Genomic DNA, 7,451 nt, shown 5'->3' on the forward strand with positions numbered 1-7,451 from the left:
TGATTGTTTAAATATATACAGCACCGCCCCCGATTTTTCTATACTATCCCCCCAAGAAAATTAATAAATAATAAAACTAATATTCATTTCCCTGTTCCTGCGCCACTGTGGCTCATCTTCCTTGGATCTTCTGTTGGTTCTCGGCTCTGTACTATCACAAGCCACCTGGGTCCTCCAGAGCGGCTCAGACAATGGGGTCTGTTCTGTGCTGCTCGGCATCTCAATGCCACCTTAAACACACCGATGCAATTCAAAGGTGTTGGATAGGTTGGACTCACCGGTTGCAGATGCAACTGATAAGTGATGGATAGTTCAGACTCCAACATTACAAATGGCAATTCTGCCTCCCCCTTTGGGCCAAGTCATCTGCCTCCTGAAGTGGGATGCATTCAAGTTGCTTAATTCATTTGGGGGAAACTTATTTTCACTGTGAGTTTCCTCAGTTTGGGAATCTTGGGTCAGCTGGACATGGACAATTAACCAACCTGGATTTCTAATGGTTGCTACATTCAGATGGGAGGGATATTAATTAATCTTAGGACAGCTGGGCATGGACAAGGAACCATCCCGGTTTTCAAATGGTCGCTAGATTCAGACGGGACCCTCACTCTCTGAGCAGTGGAGGTCCTAGCAGTGGAAAGGAGGATAAGTTTAAAATGTGGGGAAACCCCTTTAATACTGCCAATACAGGGTAGAATAATACAAGTTGTCACTTGTCACATGCATTATAATACATGCTTATTACTCATTGTGTGCCTTCATCTTCTCTTTGTCTTAAAGGAAACCTACCATTTCAAATGGTCGGTGTAAGCTGTAAACACCGAGCACCAGCTCAGAGCAGACACTTCATGATCCATTTAGTTCTGTGAGCTGGCAATTATCAGGGTACAGGTTTAAATACTTTCATTTAGCTTATGAACATTGTATTAGTATCTGACACACAGAAAGAGAGACGAGACAGAGCATAGATGTGATCCATGAGCTGAATATTACACATAATGACACAGTCAGCTCTGCTACGTCCCTGCTTTCACACTATCAGATCTGATTTGCCTCCCTCACCCGAATAAAGAACTTATTTGCCTGTAGCTCTCCTCTCCTCTCGCTGTGGCTGTTGTTTGCTTGCAGGATGTCAGTGTCTGTGTATTAGTGTGAGCTCCTCCTGGAATGCAAAGGAGGGGGCTGCTGCAGGGAGAAGGAGCGAGAAGCTCAGCTTTAAGGCATACTGTGGTGCACACCTTGAACCCATTGATGTTCCCATATGCCAATTATCACGATTAAAGAAATGATGATGAAGTAAGGAACCTTAACCCGCACCTTGACGTAGAATTATGTCACGACGATCACCTGGGCTCAGAAGATGAGCCCATGGGGTCCCGGCGCTACGTGGTAGCCGGGATTCCGCAGTAACAACTAGGATAGTGACTATCGCAATCCTGGCTGTTTAACCCTATAGGCACCATGGTTGTAGACCCTGATAAGGACCCCAGGGCTGCCTGCAGTAGCAGCCTGTTAGGATTGTGCTGAATGCACGATCTAACAGTGCTAATGTCAGCCTATGCAGAATACATTCGCTGACTGTAATATGCTGCAATACATTATTATGATCAAATGAAAAAGAAGTTGTTTTTTTTTTAAAGTGCAATTTAAAAAATGATTAAAAAAGAATAAAAGTCCCCCGAAGTCCCATCCCATGTAATACAGGCGGTCCCCTACTTAAGGACACCCGACTTACAGACAACCCATAGTTACAGACGGACCCCTCTGCCCACTGTGACCTCTGGTGAAGCTCTCTGGATGCTTTACTATAGTCCCAGACTGCAATGATCAGCTGTAAGATGTCTGTAATGAAGCTTTATTGATAATTCTTGGTCCAATTAAACCAAAAATTTTGAAACTCCAATTGTCACTGGGGCAAAAGAAAAAAAATTGTCTAGAACTTCCATTATAAAATATACAGTTTCGACTTACATACAAATTCAACTTAAGAACAAACCTCCAGACCCTATCTTGTATGTAACCCGGGGACTGCCTGTAATCAAATAAAACATAAAAAAGTGATAATCACCCAAAAACCAACATATTGGGTGTCACAATGTCTGTAAAAACTCGTTCAATAAAATAAAATTGTCACTGAACCCGTACAGTGAACGACTTTAAAAAAAAAAAAAAAAAAAAAAAAACGCAAAAAATATTTTTTTTCACATCTTGTGAAAAAGATGTGATAAGTGGAAGAAATCATAAGTAAAACAGTTACATGAAGTGTTAATAGCTTATCTGCATGGTGAAGTGGCTTCGGCAGTAATGTTTGTGTTGCAACATTTTCAGGAACCCTGGAGACTTAAAGGGGTTCTCCGGACCCTGGGTTAATTTTTTAAGATCACCATAGTCTCTAATGTATCTTTTATGCTGACACACACAGGCTTTTCAATTTTTAACAGTGAGAAATTTCAAATTTGATAGGAAATTGTACCTTTATAAAAATCTCTTCTTTCTTTGCTTTCAAGATGGCGTCGCCGCGCCTCCTCGGAACTTCAAGTTCCATAATGCATCACGCATTACCCATGAGCGCTGCGCGCTCACGAAACGTGATGCATTGTAATTGACGGCGTTCCTCACGATCCGGAGCGTGCACTATCACTGACGTGATCCGGAGCATGCACGTCAGTGATAGTGCACGCTCCTGATTGTGTTGGATTTGTAAGGCCACCGAACAGTGTTTGCACCAAGCACCACACAAATGGTAAGTATACACATACTCCCCTCCCAATTAGATCATAATAAAAGTTAGAATTACCCCTAATATTCCTTATATATTTTCCACTCTAGATAAATATTATTTTGTTTTTATACAACAGTTTTTTTCATATATTGTACAATGACTAATACTGTTGTATGAAAACATTTATTGATGAAAATAAATATATATATATATATATATGTATATATATATATATATATATATATATGTATATATATATATATATATATTTTAAACGTTTATATATTTATATTTTGTATATTACAGCGGTGGCATATTGCGATGGCACTTGCGACACTCTGCACTATCACTGCCGTCATGTACACACGTTCACTTTCACACGCGTCCTGTGCTCATATTGCGATGGCACTTGCAACACTCTGCACTATCACTGCCGTCATGTACACACGTTCACTTTCACACGCGTCCTGTGCTCATATTGCGATGGCACTTGCGACACTCTGCACTATCACTGCCGTCATGTACACACGTTCACTTTCACACGCGTCCTGTGCTCATATTGCGATGGCACTTGCAACACTCTGCACTATCACTGCCGTCATGTACACACGTTCACTTTCACACGCGTCCTGTGCTCATATTGCGATGGCACTTGCGACTCTCTGCACTATCACTGCCGTCATGTACACACGTTCACTTTCACACGCGTCCTGTGCTCATATTGCGATGGCACTTGCAACACTCTGCACTATCACTGCCGTCATGTACACACGTTCACTTTCACACGCGTCCTGTGCTCATATTGCGATGGCACTTGCAACACTCTGCACTATCACTGCTGTCATGTACACACGTTCACTTTCACACGCGTCCTGTGCTCATATTGCGATGGCACTTGCGACACTCTGCACTATCACTGCCGTCATGTACACACGTTCACTTTCACACGCGTCCTGTGCTCATATTGCGATGGCACTTGCAACACTCTGCACTATCACTGCCGTCATGTACACACGTTCACTTTCACACGCGTCCTGTGCTCATATTGCGATGGCACTTGCAACACTCTGCACTATCACTGCTGTCATGTACACACGTTCACTTTCACACGCGTCCTGTGCTCATATTGCGATGGCACTTGCAACACTCTGCACTATCACTGCCGTCATGTACACACGTTCACTTTCACACGCGTCCTGTGCTCATATTGCGATGGCACTTGCGACACTCTGCACTATCACTGCCGTCATGTACACACGTTCACTTTCACACGCGTCCTGTGCTCATATTGCGATGGCACTTGCGACACTCTGCACTATCACTGCCGTCATGTACACACGTTCACTTTCACACGCGTCCTGTGCTCATATTGCGATGGCACTTGCGACACTCTGCACTATCACTGCCGTCATGTACACACGTTCACTTTCACACGCGTCCTGTGCTCATATTGCGATGGCACTTGCGACACACTAAAAAAAATATCATACTCACTTATATATATATTTAAATTTTTATTTTTAATGTTTAAAGAAAATACAAAATATTGCAAAATTCAATACTCTAAATTATTTTAGGCTTCAGGAGGACAATCCGATGATTATAACATTGATCAGTATTCCGAAGAATTGTCATTACTATCCAGACAGGTAAATATAAGTTTTTAATTTGTCTAATTTTTATATAAATTTATGAATTTATTTTGACTTTATCAATTATTTGTAGGTCACTCCGTGTGAATCTGAAGAAGAGGAGACAGTTACAGAGGAAGAAGATGAAGAAGATGATCACGATGAGGATGATGTAGCTACAAGTACACCAGTGTACAGCCCTGTAAGTTTTAAATTTTTTGAAAGTAATGTAAACTATAAATAACAATAAGGTAGAATTATATTTTATGACTTTGTATGTGGTACCATCAGAACAGTTTTCAAAAATCAGAATGCTGATTTGGAAAAAAATGACGTGGGATCCCCCCTAAAGGAGGGGATCCCACGTCATTTTTTTCACCAAAATTTTTGGAAAAAAATGACGTGGGATCCCCCCTTAAAGGAGGGGATCCCACGTCATTTTTTTCACCAAAATTTTGGGAAAAAAAATGACGTGGGATCCCCCCTAAAGGAGGGGATCCCACGTCATTTTTTTCACCAAAATTTTTGGAAAAAAATGACGTGGGTTAACCCCATTTTCTAACAGCCAGATACAAAATAAACAGCGGCTGGCTGTCATTTTTGTGGTGGAATAGACCCCTTTTATTGGGATTTTCAACCACAAGAATACCTGCCTGCCGCCGCCCCGATATGTGACCATCACTCGATGGTCATCTATCGGTTTGTACCCAGCTCTTCCCGGCACCCCTGGTGGCGTTGGGTACCAGGGTAATGGATGTGGGCATTAGTGTTATATTCTCTTTTATTATAACACTAAGGCCTGCCATTAGTAATGCATACTGTCTAAAAAGCCAGCACCACTACTAAGGCTATACGTACACATTTAGTGCATAAATAAAAAACAAAGACATACTGTTGTAATTCATTTTATTGAAAGAAAAAATACACACACGCCCTCATTGACCATTTTATTCCCAAAAAAATTTAGAAAAATGCTGGTCAACGGCGTAGTCCACAGGAGGCAATGACCTAGTAAAAAAGGTGTTCATGCTCGTTTGCCCAGGGGTGATATGGGGTCATGCTCGTTGCCCAGGGGTGATATGGGGTCATGCTCGTTGCCTAGGGGTGATATGGGGTCATGCTCGTTGCCCAGGGGTGATATGGGGTCATGCTCGTTGCCTAGGGGTGATATGGGGTCATGCTCGTTTGCCCAGGGGTGATATGGGGTCATGCTCGTTGCCTAGGGGTGATATGGGGTCATGCTCGTTGCCCAGGGGTGATATGGGGTCATGCTCGTTGCCTAGGGGTGATATGGGGTCATGCTCGTTTGCCCAGGGGTGATATGGGGTCATGCTCGTTGCCTAGGGGTGATATGGGGTCATGCTCGTTTGCCCAGGGGTGATATGGGGTCATGCTCGTTGCCCAGGGGTGATATGGGGTCATGCTCGTTGCCCAGGGGTGATATAGGGTCATGCTCGTTGCCCAGGGGTGATATGGGGTCATGCTCGTTGCCCAGGGGTGATATGGGGTCATGCTCGTTGCCTAGGGGTGATATGGGGTCATGCTCGTTTGCCCAGGGGTGATATGGGGTCATGCTCGTTGCCCAGGGGTGATATGCCCAGGTTGCACAGGGGGTTAGACATAAGTAAATAACAGAGAGAAGGACTATTACCTGCCTCCAGCGATGCGATTTCCAGCGCTGCAGAGAAATCAAGCGATGGCTTCCAGTGTCCCGGGCCAAGAGCGGGCGTGCGCAAACAAATGTATTTGCAGCGCCTATGCTTTATGCTCGACGTGGCGTGCGTGCGTGTTCACAATGCAAACACGTGAACGAGCGGCCCCGCAGCTCCTTAGCCCCTACTGCGCATGACCGGCCAGGAACTACAGGTCCTTACCAGGGATTTCAGAACACGGAGGACACCAGAGCAGGTAAAAAAGGTTTTATATTTTCTTTACTAAACTAAATTTAACATAAATATTGCATATTAATTTAATGCTTGTTTTTATATTGTAAAGATATTGGTCAATGATGACAACGGACGTAGAACCCCTTTAATACTTTTTGCTTAAAACTGGTGGATAAGGATCAGGTGTCTTCTCAAATAAGGGAACATTCAGACTTTAATGTGGGTGTGGTTGTGGGCTTGCATGAAATCTTTTTTTTTCAGGGAATTCTTTTGTGAGAAATTGCTTGGGTGAGGATTAGGTCAAAGATGGTAGGGTCAGCACTGTGTGCTGTTGTAGTGGATAGGAAAAGCAATATATTAGGCATGGAGGAATCTGAGAGAAGGTAGAGGGAAGCACAGGAGCAGCTGACAAAGCATCACTTAGAGCAAGCAGATAACAGGCGCATGCTTACGAAGCAACAGTTCTATATGGAAGGAGAGCAGACGGGTTTCCTGCTGGTGCGAATGGCGAAGGCTAGGAAGGATAGCACTTTTATACATGGGGTTAAGGGCTCACAAGGGAATTTACAGTAGTGTGTGATACAGCAGTTGGGCAGTTTTTAGTTTACCTCCATCTTGTTATGAGACCTTTAGGTAGTTCTGCTCAATGAATTCAAGGACGCTCAGCTTCCGGATTCCTACAGACTGGTTTCTTTGCTGACGTCAGACACAAGGATACCGGCTGTAGTCCTATCTAATAGGCTGCTACAGGTGGTAAGGTCTGTGGTGCATACAGACCAATCTGGGTGCTGTCTAAGTCTGCTGCTAAAAATTTGAGATGCCTATTTGTGAACCTTCAGGTAGACCCCTGAATTCTACTGTGAGAGCAACGTTATCTCTTGACGCCGCTAAGGTGTTTGATACTGATCTGGTGCTGCTTTTATATACTGAGATTGGTTCTGGTGCTGTATTCTTTTACTAAGCTGCTGTAAATATGTTCAAACTTGGTTTTGGTGCTGTATTTACTGTATATACGGGGCTAGTTTATGTAATTGGGGTTTTATTTATCATAAGATCTTGGCGCTATATTCCGGATCTATGCAGTTAACAGCATTATTATTATTGAATTTTTATTAATATATTCGTTGTTTTAAAGGAACGTAAATGTCTATAAGATGATATACATTTATAGTTAAATAGCCAAATAGGTATGAAAATTATTCTATTCATAGA

Source organism: Engystomops pustulosus, unplaced genomic scaffold (genome assembly GCF_040894005.1).
Source record: "Engystomops pustulosus unplaced genomic scaffold, aEngPut4.maternal MAT_SCAFFOLD_218, whole genome shotgun sequence".
NCBI classification, from domain to species: domain Eukaryota; kingdom Metazoa; phylum Chordata; class Amphibia; order Anura; family Leptodactylidae; genus Engystomops; species Engystomops pustulosus.